Source organism: Oryctolagus cuniculus, chromosome 4 (assembly GCF_964237555.1).
Source record: "Oryctolagus cuniculus chromosome 4, mOryCun1.1, whole genome shotgun sequence".
In the NCBI taxonomy this organism is placed as follows: Eukaryota; Metazoa; Chordata; class Mammalia; order Lagomorpha; family Leporidae; genus Oryctolagus; species Oryctolagus cuniculus.
Window position 1 is genome coordinate 61,315,147 of NC_091435.1, and position 20,617 is coordinate 61,335,763.

Consider the following 20,617-nt stretch of genomic DNA (forward strand, 5'->3'; position numbering starts at 1 on the left):
CACTGTGGCAAAAAAATACAGTGAGTTCTGCATATTCAGTGCTTTTGTCTGTACTCATAATCCTTAGGTCAACTTTTCTTTGAACATTTTATAGGTTTTATTCCACTGAACTTGCAAGTTGCAGAGTTGCAGGCTTCTGTGGAGAAGTTAGAAGCAATACTATTTTTCCCCTTGTAAATGGTTTTATTATTTTCCTGGTTGCTACCAAAAATATTTTATTTATTTTCCATATTGTAATTTTTTGTAATATATATTTGTCTTGATGTCTCTTGTGAACTTTCTCTGGGCTGTATTGTAACTCTAATGTATGTTGTTTTAGTATTTTATTTGGGAGAAGTATTTTTGATCTACTCCTTTACTGTCTTTTCCTCTCATTATGCTTTTTAGGGCTGGAAATTTCATAAACCTTGATTCTTTTTTGCTTATCTTCTCTTTCACTAATTTTGGTTATAACTCTTTTTTGTTTTATCCTTTCTTTCTGGTATTGCTTTTATCCCCAAACAATGTCTATTCTCCCTTGTGCTGTTTCTTCTTTTCAATGTTTTACATTTTTTTCTGTGTCCCAACCCTCCTATATCAACCTAATAGATTCTAAGATTAAAATATTTTAGAAACTAGAATGCACATAAACCAAAATTCTGTAATACAGAGTTACAAAAGTCTGTATTTTTGCCATGTCTAGTTTTACTGTTTTTGTTTCACAAAGAATATTGTTTCATTATTTTAATAAATATTAATAGACCACTATTTGGTCATGATTTTCATTTAAAATGATAGATTTTTAGTATTTGCATCAGTTGGCATTTTCCTTTTCCTTTTATCCACTACTATTTTTTGTTTTTATTAATTTCTTTTTTTTAGGAGGCAATTTTTTTTTTATTCAACACACACACACACACACACACACCGGTAAAGCAACAACTAAATACAACAGATACAAATTTTACATACTAATGCATCGGATTCTTCATCTAGATGTCATGCTAATCACTTCCCTTTTGTGTAAAACTCATCATCAAAGGACTTCGTTGTTTCTATGCCATGGACTTATAGGAGATTCAGAGTGGATTAAGAATGTAGAATATAATTAGTGAAAAATTAAGATACATTCCTTTTAAAGCCAGAATTCTCCAGGTTTTAGGGACAAACAGTAGAAAGAAGCATAGGATAAATAATTGATCACGCTATGGAACTTCATAAAGGAAATTCCCTCCTAAGGAAGAATATTCATATATTTGATTTTCTAAGACTATTATTTAACGGAAGGAGCAGATAGGCTTGAGAGTAACAGTTTCACTATCACTGAAGTTTAACTTCATCAATTTTAAAGCCATCTGAGAAATAGTAATATCTCTGTAACTTTTGGTTTTCTTTCTGTGACCGTTGGATAAGGTCAGTGCCTAGTCAATTGTAGGCTAAGTTATCCAAGCTCAAAATAGCCCTGCTCCAAAGCTCATACTTATCAGAGAGAATATGCATGTAATAACATCAATGTTGGGAAAAGTTAGAATTAAACCTTGGTAGGTCAAGTTATAATTTCAAGTGGGATAATACTCTCTTGTATTTACATGGCAGTTACATTTTTGCAAAGTACTTTTTCACACTCATTACATTTCAACTTTCAAAATCTCCTGAGAAGTACACATTATTATCCATGTTTTACAGATAGGAAAGTCTATATTCTTAGATGTTATGTCTGAATGTTTCACTCTAAAGTGAAACAGCTCAAATCTGAACTTCAGCCATTTTATCCTTTCCTTGAAAACTCAGAAGATTAAAAGTAGCAAAAAAGTGGTAAAAGAGAATATGGCAAGGTAATAAAATGAAAGTGCTGTTTTAAAGTCAGATCATCTTTCACTAAAACTGAGTTACATCCATTTTTAAAACATTTTTACTCTATGAAATTATAACATTATAGACTTGGACACTGAAAGTAGCTTTCAGATCTTTTTAAAGCCAAATTCTGTTCCTTCAGGAAAATAAAATCGTTATCATGAATTAACCAACTTGACAAAATACAATTCAAATAAATTCAATAACCCATCTATCAATAAGCAGAATTTTAGTAGTTCATTTCAAAATGTACAATAATATAAAATATGACATCTTCTTATCAAACTAAAAATACATTTTTATAGTTAGATGGGTTTTAGGATATCTTTTGTTAATAATTTAAATTTTGAAGAATTGTAAAAAAGAAAATATTGCTACTTTTATATAATTCAAACCTAAAATCCATCTACTAGTGTTGAAATCTGGATTTCTCTTAAGATAAAATGAAGAAAAAACATTAACAATATTAGACAACATGAACACCTTCCTTAAGATTCTCATAGATTACCAGAAATGAATCAGGACCACATCAACAATATTTTCCTTTATTAGTTGAAAATGTCAATAAGAGAAGAAATATTAGAAGTTTTATCTTGCTATGTTTGTTTGGCACAGTGGTTAAGACACCACTTGTGATGCCTATATCCTACATTGGAGTGCCCCAGTTCTAGTCCTCATTTTGCTTCTGACCCAGCTTCCTGATAATGCACATCCTGTAAGATAGTAGATGATAGTTTAAGTACTTGGATCCCTGTCACCCATGTGAGAGATCTGGATGGAGTTCTTGGCTCTTTTTTTTTTTTTTTTAAGATTTTTTATTTATTTATTTGACAGGTAGAGTTACAGTGAGAGGGAGAGACAGAGAGAAAGGTCTTCCTTCCATTGGTTCACCCCCTAAATGGCCGCTACAGCCAGAGCTACGCTGATCCGAGGCCAGGAGCAGGTGCTTCTTCCTGGTCTCCCATGCAGTTGCAGGGCCCAAGCACGTGGGCCATCCTCTACTGCCTTCCCAGGACCACAGCAGAGAGCTGGACTGGAAGAGGGGCAACCGGGACTAGAACCCGGAGCCCATATGGGATTCTGGCACCACAGGCAGAGGATTAGCCAAGTGAGTTATGGCGCCGGCCCCTGGCTCTTGGTTTTATCCTGACCAAGCCCCAGTTGTAGCAGGCATCTAGGGAGAGAACCAATGGATGGGAGTTATTTCTCTCTCTTGCTCTTACTCTCTTCTGCTCTTGTTCTACCATTCAAAAAATAAGTAAATAAATAAATAAAAAAGTATCTTGGGTCTGAGATTCATGAAGAATCAGTCTGCAATTTTAGAAAAATCTCAATTTTGCTTTCTTAAAAATGAAAGCAAACAGCAGTTCCCCTACATCAAAAACTAATCACTAACTCTAAATGAGATAGTGCAAGTAAAGTAATTAGTACAATTTCAGGCACATAATAAGCACTTAAAATTGTTCATTGTTGTTTGTTCATTTGTTTTTTTCTTATGAAAATGCAGAACACATTAAGCCTTGTAAAAAGGACAGATTCTGGAGAAAACGGTGGTATTTCTGCACTACTCAGTAAACACACGTAACAAGCTGCTTCCTAGAGATTTGTCTTCATCCAAATCCTCATGTTATACACACGATTCCATGTCAGGAGATCTTCATTTTTTTGAGTTTTTCACAATTCATGCTCTTTGACTATTCCCCAGCCTTTTGTTTTTCCATTTCCAAGAGGTCTTCCATCTCCTAACAGTTACTATGTATAGCTTTTATACTGTTAGTGGTATAATAAAGGCTGTGATTCATTTAGCCCATTTCTCTGGATATCAAACATATGGAAATAAGTCCATAGTCTTTTGGAAACATTGCCCAAATACATTTCTTTAGAACCCTGTGGTGTAGCAGAGGTCCCCGTTGGGTAGCTACAGTGAAGGTAAGTTTTGGGATGGACCATCTACAAGAATATGCAAAAGGATGAATTCTTGCCCTGCCATCCCCAATTTGATTTGTTTATATATTAGGGCTATGTCATATCACAACCCTAACTAAAATATTAAGTCAAATACTGGAGTTCAAGTTGAGATAGTATTTGTGTTAGTCTTTTGTTACTATAACAAAATACCTGAAGCAGAAAACTTTTTAAAGAAAAAAGCAATTTCTTTCGGGCACAGTTTTGGAATTTGTAATTGCAAATAGCATGCTACAAGTTTTGGCGAAAGCATCTTGGTGCACGACAGAGTAAGTGAGGTGAATGGATCACATGGTGAACCAGAGAGAAGGGAGAGATGTTGATCCCACATTCAGGCCATTTATAACAACACACTAATGAGAACTAGCTTCTATCAGGGCATTCAGTCAAGGACTTAAAGAGCTCCTATAAGGTTAATTTCCTAAATTTTCACAACTTCCCAATAGAGCCACAAGGGTAACCAAACCTTTCATACATTTGCCTTTGGTTGGGACATTCAATATTCAAATTAATACATAAACCATACCACACAGTAGAAGCATGAAAGAAGACCTACTTTTCCAAGATCAAATGAGATCAGGGGCTTTCTTGGAGGTACGGCCATAGACAGAAGACCTACTTTTCTAGATGTTCTATATACACTGGATATCAAATGCTCTGCCTACCTTTAGGATCATTTCCTATAGTCATAAGTGCTTTCAAAGTTATTCTAGTTAACTGAGGCTGCATATATCTCCTGGACCGCTCACTTTTGTAGATTCTTTGAAACCCTCTAGTATTTTAATAATTCTAGTAAACAGCTTATCAATACAGTAAATTATCTACTTTTTAAAGATTTATTTATTTGATAGGCAGAGTTACAGAGAAGCATAGGAAGAGAGAGAGAGAGAGAAAGAGGGGGGAAGAGAGGTCTTCCATCCACTGGTTCACTCCCCAATTGACCGCAATGGCCAGAGATGTACCAATCTGAAGCCAGGAGCCTGAAGCTTCCTCCAGGTCTTCCCATGCAGGTGCAAAGTCCCAAGGACTTGGGCGTCTTCTACTACTTTCCCTGCCATAGCAGGGAGCTGGATGACAAGAGGAGCAGCCAAGACTCATATAAGATGCTAGAATTGCAGGTGGAATCATTACCGCTATGCCACAGCACCAACACCTAAATTCTCTACTTAGAGCAGTTTGACTATACTGTAACCCAAAGGGTATTAGTAAGTTCCATAGCATTTTAAAATATACTACCTCTTTAACTCTTTCTCATGGTTCTGCTTCTATCTCCATCAATATGATATATGTAAAGGCTATGTAGACTTGACATAACTTAATTGTTCAAAGTATTATGATAGGTATGAAATTTACTTCTTACTAGGTTCTCTGTTGCATTTAGAAATATTGTGATCCTTCATTTCAAAGTAGGTTTTCCTAAAGGTGGAATTTAAAAAGAAATGGCTTGGTAAAAAATCCCAACCAAGATTGATGTTCATATGGCCTCAAACTGTTTTTAATAACAAGTCTGTTATGAATATATGATGACATGAAGCTTAATAGTCAAGGTTTGTGGAAGGAAGTGGCATTTCCATAAAGCTGTTTAAAATGACATTGTCTTTAGTGCAGATGCCAGACAGTTATGAAACACTTCGTGTAGTGAACACATTGCCCAATCATTAACTGCTTGTCCAATCATTTCCAGCTGAACTTGCTACAATTTCAGATCAAGGAAATTTTGGTTACCTATACTATAAAATGTACTAGTACGACTTATAACATCACACCAAAACAAGACAATATGTAAGAATGAAGCATAAATGGTTATGTAAAATATTCAGAGTAAAATGTACATGTGTTATTATATCAAATAAATATAGAAGAATCAAGATAGGATAACAATTCTTAATTTTTAAAAATATACAGGAGTGCTGCACAAAGAACTGCTAGACTCTGTTGAGTCTCATTGCCTGCTTACCTGGTAATATTATTCAGGTCGCTATGCCCAATTCTCTTCCTTCTCCCTAAGCTTTATCATACAAAGATCCTGAGTATGATTTAAATGTATGAGTGGAAAGACAGAAAGTGAAAAGCAAATAAAAGAAGGTAATATTCCAAATTAATAAAAAAGTAAGTGAATATTTTTATAATTACTGCAGGTTTGATAAATTATGACTCCTACACAAGAAGAATAGAGTTTTAGTATAAAATAGTATCAGTAACCACATGTGTGTTGAGGGTTTGGCTATAGATTGACCTAATTACCATAATTGAACCTTTGGAAGCTGTAGTCTATGATTTCCATCAACGGACATGGATATAATTAACCAATAACTATGGAGGATGTGGTTCTATAAAGCTGCAGATTTTTTAGCAACTGCTACAAACACATCTGTTGTGTTATATACCATTGGCACACTATAATTAACAGCATAATATACTTTAAAATATTTGCCCAAGATTGGATTTCTTTATATTTACATCCTTATAAAACTACCATGATTTTCCCTACTTCACTTTGAAAGCATTTTCTTTGCTCTAATGTGACCAACTAGTTATACCTGTTTAACTATATACATGTGCTTAGTCATACACACACACACACACACACACACACACTCTTTGTTATATGTATCAAACCAAGCACAATAAAGACTTTTGAGAAGGCTGGCATGTGTACATATGAGATCTATTTCACTATAGATAGTTCACTAATACTAACCATCAGGATAGAATTTGGAATCCTTCAAATTTGTAAGGGATCATATACACACAAAAACTCTTTTGTAAACATCATTAATTATTATTCTCATCTAATGTATTTTTATCTGTCATCTACATCATTATCCCTAAACAAAATTTTCATTCTGGTTGCAATGCTCTATTTTCTTATTCCATAGGAATCTGAGTGAAATGGGTGGTCTGACAACTATATGTTACTGCTGCTGCTGTTGCTGCTACTACTAGTATTACTACTGCTACTACTAAAGTTGGAGAAATTATTTGTCAGCTTTAGCGATATGGCTACTTTACTCATTCCTTTAAAACATATTTACTAGAGGCCCATATGCAAAATCTCTGGGCCAGACAATTGAAAAATTTAAGTTAGAACACCTCCTTATCTATGTCTCAAAGAAATTTCTGGGAGCAAGAAGAAAAAGTCTTTGGCATATTAAGAAATGAGTGGTATGCCAGCGCTGTGGTGTAGCAGGTGAAGCCACTGTCTGCAGGGACAGCATCCGTTATGGGCGCTGGTTTGAGTACCAGCTATGCCACTTCCGGTCCAGTACTCTGCTATGGCCTGGGAATGCAATGGAAGATGGCCCAAATTCTTGGGCCCCTTTACCCACGTTGGAGACCCAGAAGAAGCTCCTGGCTCCCAACTGCAGATTGGCTCAGCTCCATCCATGTGGCCATCTGGAGATTGAACCAGAGGATGGAAGACGTCTCTGTCTCTCTCTGTATCTCTCTGTCTGTCTGTCTTTCTGCCTCTCTGTAACTTTGCCTTTCAAATAAATAAATAAATCTTTAAAAAAAGAAATGAGAGGCGTGTGAACCTCAAAAGGTGAAAACTCTGATGCACTTGACTTTGCGTGCAGTACAATTGGTCTGTTGCCTAATTTAGTTGAAAACACTCCCCTACATGTGATCATACTTTATAAACTGCAATGACTTCTAATAAGTAAAATCACCTTCATTCTTGGTAAAAAAAAAAAAAAACCAGCCTTTAAAATAAATATTTATTGAGGCCACCATTGTAGCATGGAGGTTAGAGCTGCCTCCTATGATGCTGGAATTCCATTCGGGCACTGGTTCAAGTGCCAGCCGCTCCACTTCCCATCCAGCTCCCTTCTAATACACCTGGGAAAGCAGTAAAGCATGGCTCAAGTACTTGAGCCCCTGCATGAATGTGGAAATCCCATAGGAAGAGCCTGGTTCCAGGCTTTGGCATGTCCAGTCCCAGGTCGTTGCAGCCATTAGGGGAATGAACCAGCTGATGGAGGATCTCTTTCTCTTTCTCTCCCTGCCTCTCTATAACTCTACCTTTCAAATAAGCCAGAAATTTAAAACAACTCTTAAAATATTTATGTATCTGAAAGAGGGAGAGAGAGAAGGAAGGAAGGAAGGAAGGAAGGAAGGAAGGAAGGAAGGAAGGAAGGAAGGAAGGAAGGAAGAATGGAAGGAAGGAAGAAGAGAGAAAAAGAGAGACTGACTTCCATCTGGAGCTCAGCCAGGTCAAAGCCAGAAGCCAAGCATTCTATTTGGCCTTCCACATGGGTGGCAGAAACTCAAAAATACATGTGCCAAAATCTGCTGTCTTCCAAGCACATTAGCTTAATTCTGGATGAAAAGTGGAGGTGGCACTTGATGCCAGGTTTCCAGTGTGAGATGTGGGTGTCCCAAGTAGTGCCTTAACCCACTGAACCACAAACCACATATCCCGCATCAGCTTTTAAATAATTATAACTTTTTTAAATGACTTTCCCTCCCTCCCTCCCTCCCTTCCTTCCTTCCTACCTTCCTTCCTTCCTTCCTTCCTTCCTTCCTTCCTTCCTTCCTTCCTTCCTTCTTTCTTTCTTTCTCTCTTTCTTTCTCTCTTTCTTACATCTATTACTTTATGGCTGCTACAGCCAGGTCTGAGCTGGACAGAAGCCAACAACCTAAAACTCCATCTTGCTCTCCCATATGGGCAACAGGGGCCCAAATACTCTCCCCAGGTGCATTAGCGGGAAGCTGGATGGAACCAGCACTGCCGTAAGGGATGTCAGGTTACTAGTGGTGGACTTAACTCACTGTGCCACAATTCTGGACACCTTATCATTCTTTACATCAGAGAGTGTGTTTAATTCTAACTGGAATTCAGACACCACAGTGGATATTTGAGAATAAACAGGTTTTAAAAACGTAAAGTAAAGAGATGCTACAGACAGCTGCATAGAGACTAAAACAAATTATTGAAAGAATAAAATAGGAATTATTAAAAAATTGTTATTGTGGTCTCTGTGTAGTATTGGTCATGGGATTGTTTTTAAAAGAAAAAAAGTTGAGATTTCTTTATTCTAAAATGCTTAAATAAATGCAGTAGATACAAGGTATATATTTTCTAATTATCTAGATGATGATTTTATTTGTTCATTAATTTTTCAACATAAAATACTTAATTTGTTTTTAATTATAAAACAAATTTCAAAGAAAGACATATGCTTATGTTTTTAAGCTTCCTGAATAACATATATTCAAAATTCTACTGGTGAAAACAGACTAGGAATGCTGTATTTTTAGTTTTATATATATATAGTTTATAATCTAGTTGGTTGCCAAAAATTACCCATTATATATCAAAATATTTCTTAATACTATGGTAATTTTTACTAATTGCTTAATTTTAATATTTTATCCTTTAAATTCTATGTTATTCTAAATACCAGTAAAGTTTTATTGAAAGAAATATATTTGGATAAGTATATTTCTTTTTCAGAATGAAGTTAAGATTGTGTTAGGAAAGTGAGACACAAAATTTATCTTGTCGTATGTGTATAGTTATTTTTTCTTCTACAGAGATCTGATGGTGACATATTCATGAGATTTCCCTCAGAAGGAAGGTTATGCCCAATAGTAGTGCAATGTAAGTTATATTTCATTGTAGTTAATAATAAAGCTGACATTACGGATGAACGGATCAGAAAAGCAGTCTTGGTGAATTAATGAGAAAACCATGTGGAGAAGGATGTTTAAATCTTGAGAATTTTTTTCTATGGGGGGTATAGATGATTTGGCAATTGGTCAAATTAATCTTAATACATTAATTAATTCACTAATATTGCTTGGATTATTTTAATTGAGAGAAAGTGTGTTTAAGAAGAACATCTAGGAAGATGAGATGGGCCAATTCTAACACAGCAGCAAAAATGTTGAAAACAGAATAATTCTAGCAAACCCTATCTCCTTTGCTAGAAATGGAAGTGAGGATGAAATGCCTTATGCAGGAGAAATCCTAGTGAGTTAGGAAGTACAATATGTTCCATGTTTTTGTATTAAGAAAGAGGATTATTATTAAATCAGATTCAATATATGTTATTATTTCCATGGAAAAACACACAAAAAAAGGATTTTTTTGAAATATTATTTTGTGCTACATTTTATTTTTCTCCCATATCTTATTTAAAGAAGCTGAGAATGATATGCAAAATCTGCTTGATTACAAAAGTGGACCCTCTCCTTTGCAAAATTGAAAGACTAAATGCAGAATACTGGAGACTGGGGAAGTGAGCTCTGGAGAAAAAGGGGCTAGCTGTTCAGGTGAATTCTGTGAGACCTATGGTTGATAGCACACTGTGACAATGCCCTAGGGAGATATTAGTATCACAGAGAAAATTGCTACGCAAAATTCATAGGTAAATTTATGTCAATTTTAAGGATAAGGGGTGCACATATAGTCAGTAACACAGTATTTCTGAGTATGTGAGAATATTTCTTTAAGTGAGTCTGCTAGGTTTTAGCACTTGAATTGGTAGACTGAGTTAACAATATCAACCTCTTCAATGGGTGATATCACCTACTCTGCTGAAGGTTCTAATGGAGGTGAACGCAAGGGATGGGCAAGTGTGCTCTCTGCTGGAGTGGGGACCTTCATTTTCCATCCTTGAACATTGACGCTCTGGCTATTGGTCCTCAAGGTTGGACTGAATTTACCAGTAGCTTCCTTGGGCCTCTAGCTCCAGCCTCCATAATCAGATGAGCCAATCCCTTTTATTAAATGTCTTCTTTATATCTCTATGTATCCTCCTTGTTCAGTTTCCCTGGAGAATCCTGACTGATACACTCAGGCTGAGTGATTCCCACCTGGAAAAGATCCTTGTTCAAAGAGAAGCTGGACTGCAACAAATCCCTGTACAATTTTACAATAAGCATTACGATGTCAGTATTAGTAGATGAAAACTGGAGTTCATATTCAGTTTTCGTATTTGTTTGTTGAAAGGTAGTAGGAGAGAAGAAGTAGCATTGGATGAACAAAAGCATATTGTATAAACCTCCATGGAGGGAAAGGTCACTTTTGGGACTGAAATTGAATGTTCTCTTAGTTCAGTGGGATGGAAGCATGGACTTGAATTTGAATAGATAAAATAGAAAGGTGTATTTCTTATATTCAAGCATGACTGAATTTGAGTACTGAGACATATGAATTTTAATACCAACTTACTTAACTTACTGTAGTGAGACAGAGAACACAGTGCAGAAGATAATGAGCTAGGGCCATGCAAAAGAGTGATTCCAGAAACCACTGGGTGCAAAAATTGCTTGAATATCACTTCTATATATCCTGTATTAGAAGCAAAATTTATTAAGCTGCTGAAGATTATGGCTGGGCATGTTGTTGCAAAGGGTTAAGGCTTTGCTTGGGGCACTTACATCCTATATTTCAGTGCCTGGTTTGAGTCCCCATCACTTAGATTATGATCTAGTTTCCTGCTAATGTGATCCTGGGAAGTAGAAGGTAATGGCTGAAGTGCTTCTGTCCCTGGCACCCATATATGAAAGCCAGATTCCTAGGCTTTGGAGAGTGAACCAGCTAATGGAAGATATCTCTCTATATCTTTCAACTAAACAAAAGAACTTTAAAAAATGATGTGAGAACTAATATGCACGGAGTTAGGAATTTCTGTGACCAAAATTTTAGAGGAATATGTTAATCAGTCAGTTAAAAGTAGAGGATTAATGATAAGATGAAACATACAGAAAAAGATACTCAGAGCATTATACTTCAAGAATGAAGTTGTTATATGCCATATTATACCTTGTGTAGAATTTCTCTTACTGTATCTCTTCAAGAACTTTCTCATCGGTTTCTTTTTTTCTATTTTTTCAACTTTTATTTAATTATTTATTTTAGTTATTTTATTTAACTTTTTTTTTACAACTTTAATCTATATATTTAAAATTTCCAAAGTATAACTTTTGGATTATTGTGGCTTTTCTCCCCATAACCTCCCTCCTACCCACAACAACCCCATCTCCCACTCCCTCTCCCATCCCATTCTTCATCAAGATTTATTTTCAATTATCTTTATATATAGAAGATCAACTTAGTATATACTAAGTAGAGATTTCAACAGACTGTACCCTCAAAGACACACAAAGTATAGAGTACTGTTTGAGTAGTAGTTTTACCATTAATTTGCATAGTACAACACATTAAGGACAGAGATCCTACATGGAGAGTAGGTGCACAGTGACTCTTGTTGTTGATTTAACAATTGACACTCTTGTTTATGATGTCATTAATCATCCAAGGCTCTTGTCATGAGCTGCCAAGGCTATGGAAGCCTCTTGAGTTCGCCAACTCTAATCTTATTTAGACAAGGGCATACTCAAAGTGGAAGTTCTCTCCTCCCTTCAGAGAAAGGTACCTCCTTCTTTGATGGCCCATTCTTTCCACTGGGATCTCACTCTCAGAGATCTTTCATTTAGGCTTGCTTTTTTTTGCCACAGTGTCTTGGCTTTTCATGCCTGAGAAACTATCATGGGCATTTCAGCAAGATCCAAATGCCTTATGGGCTGATTCTGAGGCCAGAATGCTGTTTTGTACATCTGTCATTCTATGAGTCTGCTGTGTATCCCGATTCCCATGTAGGATTGTTCCCGCCTTTTTAATTCTATCAGTATTAGCAGACACTAGTCTTGTTTATGTGATCCCTTTGACACTTAATCCTATCAGTGTGATCAATTGTGAACTGAGATTGATTACTTGGACTAGTGAGATGGCATTGGTACATGCCACCTTGATGGGATTGTATTGGAATCCCCTGGCACGTTTCTACCTCTACCATTAGGAGTATGACTGAGTGACCATGTGCTTAACTGTACATCTCCTCCTTCTCTTATTCCCACTCTTATATTTAACAGGGACCACTTTTCAGTTAAATTTAAACACCTAAGAATAATTGTGTGTTAATTAAAGAGTTCAACCAATGTGTTAAGTAGAACAAAAAAAATACTAAAAAGAATAAAATAGTAAGTTGCTCCTAGACAGTCAGGACAAGGGCTGATCAAGTCATTTTTTCTCACAGTGTCCATTTCACTTCTACAGGTTTCTTTTTAGGTGCTCTGTTAGTTGTCACCTATCAGGGAGAACATATGATATTTGTCCCTTTGGAACTGGCTTATTTCACTCAGCATGATGTTTTCCAGATTCCTCCATTTTGGTGCAAATGACTAGATTTCATTTTTTTTTTTTACTGCTGTACAGTATACTATAGAGTACCTATCCCATAATTTCTTTATCCAGTCTTCTGTTGATGGGCATTTAGGTTGATTCCATGCCTTAGCCATGGTGAATTGAGCTTCAATAAACATTGAGGTGCAGACAGCTCTTTTATGTGCCAATTTTATTTCCTTTGGGTAAATTCCAAGGATTGGAATGGACGGGTCATGTGGTAGGGCTATATTCAGTTTTCTGAGGCTCATCGGTTTTTAGAGAGGTCAACTTGGAGATAAATTTCATACTATATTTTACAGAATTTAACATAAGTACTTTTAAGTTTCTAACTGTGGTATGGGTTTGGTGATCTTAATTCTTATTACTACTGTTAAGCAAACAAAAAAAATGCAAAATGTGTTACAGTTGAACATAAATAACATTGTTGATAGCAGAATATTTTAAATATAGTGTCTTTTACTATCTCCTAAGCTATTCTTAGACTTCTTTACTTATTAACATGACAAGCATTCTCTCACCATAGGACTTTTTCAGCATCTTTTCCATATCACAAGGCATTTTGGAAACAAATATTCACACAGCACTGATGATTTCCTCAACTGGCATCTTACTTCGAATTACATCTACTGCTTTCTCATGTCACTTGTCCTCTTCTATTTACAGTTCTTTAATATTCACTATCCTCCAATTTACAACATAATTTGCCCAATTTTTATGTTTATAAAAATCTTTTCTCATATTTATTTGCATTAGAATATAAATTCTATGAACACAGACTTGAGTGCATTGTGTCATCCAGTCTGCTATTGGTTCAAGAAGGCAGGGTCCTGAAGTCCATTTGGAATTACAGTTCCTTTCTTCTCTTATCAGATTGCATTTGTGAGCATCCCTCAAAGAAACAGAACCATTGATGTTTATTATAGGAAAATATTCGTGTGCTAATAGAGTTTAAGGGTCCTATGATCTGCTATCTCCAAGCTAGTCAATAACGCCAGTGATGTAGTTTCATTCCAAGTCCAAAACCTGAGCACTGGGAAAATCAGAGATGTAAGTTTATGAACAGATACAAAGACCTGAGAGAAAAAAAAGACCTGAGAGACATGGAGCTGTGTCATTTTAGTCTGAGAGCCAGAAATGCCAATGGTCTAAGTATCAAGTGGAACACAGAAGAGTACTCTTCCCATCTTTCTCCACCATTGTAGCAGACTTACCTAGGTCACAAGATTGTCTTGAGGTTCTAGTGATTTTCTCTTGTTGTAATTCTTGGTTTCCTCTTTAACTTTCTCTATCCAGCAGTTATAGATGAGATCTCTTTGTGTGCCACACAGAAGGCATAATAGGTTCCCAGTAACACTCTCAGTTATTGGTTATCTTTTACAAAGGTTAATTGATCTTAGAAACAGCCACCCAATTGTACAATCCTTAAAGTCACCATTTCTTTCATATTTTTCACATACTTTGACATATTTTTTTTTTTGTGTGTGACTGTCTACTTTCTTTTTTTTATTATTTTTTTTAACTTTTATTTAATGAATATAAATTTCCAAAGTACGATTTATGGATTACAATGGCTTCCCACCCATAACGTCCCTCCCATCCACTACCCTCCCCTTTCCCACTCCCTCTCCCCTTCCATTCACATCAAGATTCATTTCCGATTATCTTAATATACAGAAGATCAGCTTAGTATACATTAAGTAAGGATTTCAACAGTTTGCTCCCACACAGAAACATAAAGTGAAAAATAATAGATGATTTTTTTTAAATGATGATGAAATCAGAGCAGACCTATTGTCATGTTTAATCCCAGTGAGAGTCAAGTTGGGAGTTGATAATTTCTTTTTTTTTTTTTTTTTTTTTTTACAGAAGATCACTTTAGTATGCATTAAGTAAAGATTTCAACAGTTTGCACCCCCATAGAAACACAAAGTGAAATATATTGTTTGAGTACTCGTTATAGCATTAAATCTCAATACACAGCACATTAAGGACAGAGATCCTACATGAGGAGTAAGTGCACAGTGACTCCTATTGTTGACTTTACCAATTGACACTCCTGTCTATGGCATCAGTAATCTCCCTGTGCTCCAGTCATGAGTTTCCAAGGCTATGGAAGCCCCTTGAGTTCTCCAACTCTTCTCTTGTTTAGACAAGGTCATAGTCAAAGTGGAGGTTCTCTCCTCCCTTCAGAGAAAGGTACCTCCTTCTTTGATGACCTGTTCTTTCCACTGGGATCTCACTCGCAGAGATCTTTTGCCAGAGTGTCTTGGCTTTCCATGCCTGAAATACTCTCATGGGCTTTTCAGCCAGATCCGAATGCCTTTAGGGCTGATTCTGAGGCCAGAGTGCTATTTAGGACATCTGCCATTCTATGAGTCTGCTGAGTATCTCACTTCCCATGTTGGATCACTCTCCCCTTTATTTATTCCATCGGTTAGTGTTAGCAGGTACTAGACTTGTTTATGTGCTCCCTTTGACTCTTAGTCCTTTCATTATGATCAATTGTGAACTGAAATTGATCACTTGGACTAGTGAGATGGCATTGGTACATGCCACCCTGATGGGATTGAATTGGAATCCCCTGGTATGTTTTTAACTCTACCATTTGGGGCAAGTCAGCTTGAGCATGTCCCAAATTATACATCTCTTCCCTCTCTTATTCCCACTCTTATGTTTAACAGGGATCACATTTCAGTTAATTTTTAACACTTAAGAATAACTGTGTATTAATTACAGAATTAAACCAGTCATATTAAGTAGAACAGACAAAAAAACTACTAAGAGGGATAATGTATTAAGTTGTTCATTAACAGTCAGGGCTATGCTGATCAAGTCACCGTTTCCCATAGTGTCCATTTTACTTCAGGAGGTTTCCTTTTTGGTGTTCAGTCAGTTGTCACCGATCAGGGAGAACATATGGTATTTGTCCCTTTGGGACTGGCTTATTTCACTCAGCATGATGTGTTCCAGATTCCTCCATTTTGGTGCAAATGACTGGATTTCGTTGTTTCTTACTGCGGTATAGTATTCTAAAGAGTACATATCCCATAATTTCTTTATCCAGTCTACCGTTGATGGGCATTTAGGTTGGTTCCAGGTCTTAGCTATTGTGAATTGAGCTGCAATAAACATTAGGCTGCAGACCGCTTTTTTGTTTGCCAATTTAATTTCCTTTGGGTAAATTCCAAGGAGTGGGATGGCTGGGTCGAACGGTAGGGTTATCTTCAGGTTTCTGAGGAATCTCCAGACTGACTTCCATAGTGGCTTGACCAGTTTGCATTCCCACCAACAGTGGGTTAGTGTCCCTTTTTCCCCACATCCTCGCCAGCATCTGTTGTTGGTAGATTTCTTAATGTGAGCCATTCTAACCGGGGTGAGGTGAAACCTCATTGTGGTTTTGATTTGCATTTCCCTGATTGCTAATGACCTTGAACATTTTTTCATGTGCCTGTTGGCCATTTGGATTTCCTCTTTTGAAAAATGTCTATTGAGGTCCTTGGCCCATCTCTTAAGTGGGTTGTTGGTTTTGTTTTTGTGGAGTTTCTTGATCTCTTTGTAGATTCTGGTTATTAACCCTTTATCTGTTGCGTAGTTTGCAAATATTTTTTCCCATTCTGTCGGTTGTCTCTTCACTCTCCTGACTGTTTCTTTTGCAGTACAGAAACTTCTCAATTTGATGCAATCCCAATAGTTGATTTTGGCTTTGACTGCCTGTGCCTCCCGGGTCTTTTCCAGAAACTCTTTGCCTGTGCCAATATCTTGAAGGGTTTCTCCAATGTTCTCTAGTAACTTGATGGTGTCAGGTCGTAGATTTAGGTCTTTAATCCATGTTGAGTGGATTTTTGTGTAAGGTGTAAGGTAGGGGTCTTGCTTCATGATTCTGCATGTGGAAATCCAATTTTCCCAGCACCTTTTATTGAATAGACTGTCCTTGCTCCAGGAATTGGACCAAGGGAGAAGTTAGGCCACATGCAGGCTCCAAGAAGATCTTAGTCAGGGGGAGTTTTAAACCCAGAGTAACACTTCCATGTATCATAAATTGGGCTGAGGAAGCCAGAATTTTATGGCTGGAAGGAAACACAGTCTTAGGTGACTTTTCAGCCAAGGCAATTACAAATAAAGCTGCCATCTGAGAACTCTTTGTTGACTCCAAGCAAATGGTGGAATGAATCCTTCATTCTTCAAGGATCAGCATGGAGCACTCAGCATCCACACAAATATCTTCTACTTTAGTTGCTGTGAAATAAGACTAACAGATATTACTCAAACAGTATTGGACAGTGTGTTTGGTGTATATGTGGGTCTTTATATACCTTTAGAAATTTGATATATTGTTATACTCAGATACCATGCTGGTCCAAGCTTGATCAGTAGGTTCAATATAATGGTGAAATTTTTAATTTACAGCAGAGCTATAGGATAATATCAAAGTATATAAACAATATGTGTTCCATTTAGGCAAACATATCTGAAGCAAACTCCTGGAGACTTTGAGAAACTGCACTTTTATTGTGTAAAAACAAAAACTTAAAACCTAAAAGCCTGAACTATAGAACTGGTAACTATTTTATGGCACTAAAGTATAATATTCTTAGATAAGAAGAATCTTCTAAAATTGAATTAGAATTTTTACTAATACCTAGAAACTACTTAATAATTCCATTATTACTAAGTGCAACAAACAACAGGGTGTGGAATACAGGATAAAATGTAGTTGGAACACTCGATCAAGAGAAAAAAAAAGCCACAAGTCAGGCAAAGAAAACTGAGGACAGTCCAGAAAATTCAGCCTAGAGAGGATTCAATAAATTAGAAATGTGAACTTAACATCTACTTAGTTCATGATACTTCAGTTGTTCTATGAGAAAAGGGTTTTGTGGTCTGGAGAATCTAAATTTCAATGAGTTATATAAAATTAAAGTGATTTTCTTAACTTCTTAGCCAAAAGTTTTTGATATACTATGTTATTTCCAGCATTTTGAGAAGCAGACCCCAGGATGAGATTAGATATACAAGAATGATAACTTTGGTGAAAAGAAAACAAAATGATGAAGGCTAAAGACAGAGGTGGCAGAACAAGGTGACAAACACCTTCTTATCATGATGGACTTGTGACACCCATGGTAGGTTACAGCAAAAAAGGAGAGTTGGGTAGAGGAAGTTCAGCCTATCATATAGTTTAGGGAAGTATTATCCAGACAGTGTGAAGAACCTAGTGTAATGTTGTTCATTGGAGCAGCCCTGTACTGGGCAGCAATATCCTGAGCCCAGCAGTTTTGCCATGCTCTGTCACTGGTTGTGCATAGCCCTGGAGGAGGCATGGTGTTGGTGTGCTTGCTGTGACAGATCTGAAGCTGTGGCAGCTGTTAGCTGTCAGTCCCCTTTCCTTACCACCACAGATTTTCTTCAAAGGAGGTATGTGTGACCACTCTTCCCTGACTACCACATACGGTAGTATTTTAATATGTTATGAATTTGAAAGAGAGGGATATAGAAAACGCTTTCCAAAGTTATTCTTGGCAATGCAGCCCTTGTAAAACTAGGGTTCTGTGGCTGGGGCATCTGGTATAGAGAAGAAAAAAATGTTTTATTTCTATTTAGACTAGCATATTTATTAGGTTTTATTAGAACTTGGTAGTCAGCTCTTTACTGGCAAAAGAATTAAGTGAAATAGACAATGTCACCATGTGAAAATTTCTAACATTAATTTTGAATACCATCTGACATACTATATAAAGGGTAGAATGAATGATCAAATACATTTCAAAATTTCAAATCCTACATTTGATGATCACATCTTCTTCCATAAAATGTTTTCTTCCTACATTTTCAAATGCATCACTTTATCTTGGCTCTCCTTACATTTCAAACTTTTTCTATTATGAATCTGGGATTCTCGTGTCAGTCATTTGGCAGCCACGAGAAGGTGCTGCTCAGATCTCTGCTATGGGGTGTGTAGTTGGTTGAAAACTACAGATGCTTTTGCTGGCACACTCCCCCTCCATGCTGAACATGACCAGTTCTCCTAGCAGGAGGCTTTGTCAGGAACACCCTATCAGCCTGCATCTTAAAAGAGAGCTCTAGATTGAATGTTATACTATTTAATACTATTTTCTCATACTTTACCCTCAAAAGATATTTCCCCCACCAAATTTCCTCTATGTTTATCCCCGTATTGATGTCTGCTTCTCAAAGGACCCACAGTAATTGTCATGTATGTTTATATTCTCTAACATTTTTTCATTATTTTCCTTTCACACTCCATTCTTTTATTACTTTACCATGATTTTATATCAGAGAATCCCAAATTTGCTGTTTGCTTTCAGGTAACTAATTCTGTCTCTGTATTCTCCTATTAACTAGGTTTTTTGAAAAATGATCCAAAGCTGTCTTTAACTGGCTCCAGAGAGGTTTCTGATTTTTTTTACTACATGGGTAATTTTTTTAGGTGTAACTTTTCTTTTTTAAATTTTCTTCATTTTAAATTTTTTTAAGTTATACAATTTCATATATTTTTAATGTACAGATTTAGGAACATAGTAATGGTTCCCATCCTACTTGCCCTCCTACCAGCACTACAGCCCTTTTTCCTTCTCCCTCTTTTCTTCCAACTCTTAATTTTTACAAAAATCTATTTTAAGTTTACTTAATACTTGTGAAGTTAACCCAACACTGAATAAAGAGTTCAACAAATAGTATGACAGAAAAAAAAAACCACTGTTCCTAAACAAAGAGACAAGAGCTATAAATAATCATCAAATTTCAGAATATCTACTTCATTCCAATACACTATATTGTGGGTACTCTATTAGTTACCTCAGATTAGGGAAAACACATGATATCTGTCTTTTAGGGACTGGCTTATTGCACTAAGTGTTATGGTTTCCATTTGCATCTACTTTGTTGCAAAAGAAACAGTTTCTTTCTTTTTTTCTTTTTTTAACATCTGAGTAGTACTCCATAGTGTATATAAATAATTTCTTTAGCCAGTCATCAGTTGATGGACACCTGGGTTGATTCTATATCTTAGCTATTGTGAATTGAGCTGCATTGAGCATGGGGGTACAGATACCTCTTTCATATATTGCTTTCTTTTCCTCTGGGTAAATTCCCAGGAGTGGGATGGCTGGATACTATGGTCAATCTATATTCAGATTTCTAAGGTATAGCCATACTGTGTTCTACAATGGTAGGACCAGTCTACATTCCCACCAGCAGTGGATTAGGGTATCTTTTTCCCTACTTCTTCACCAACATCTATTGCTTGTTGATTTCTTTATGAGAGCCATTCTAACAGGGGTGAGGGAAACCTGAGTGTGGTTTTGTTTTGTATTTCCCTGATGACTAGTGATCCTGAACATTTTTCAAGTGTTTGTTGGCCTTTGAATTTCTTCTCTTGAAAAATGCCTATTCAAGTCCTGTGCCCATTTCTTAACTGAATTTTTTGTTTTGTTGCTGTTGAATTTCTTGAGCTCCTTATAGATTCTGGATATTAACCTTTTATTAGTTGCATAGTTTGCAAATATTTTCTCCCATTCTGTCAATTGCTGAGTGTTTCTTTTGCAGTACAGATGCTTTTCGGCTAGATGTAGTCTCATTTGTCAATTTTGTCTGTGCTTGATT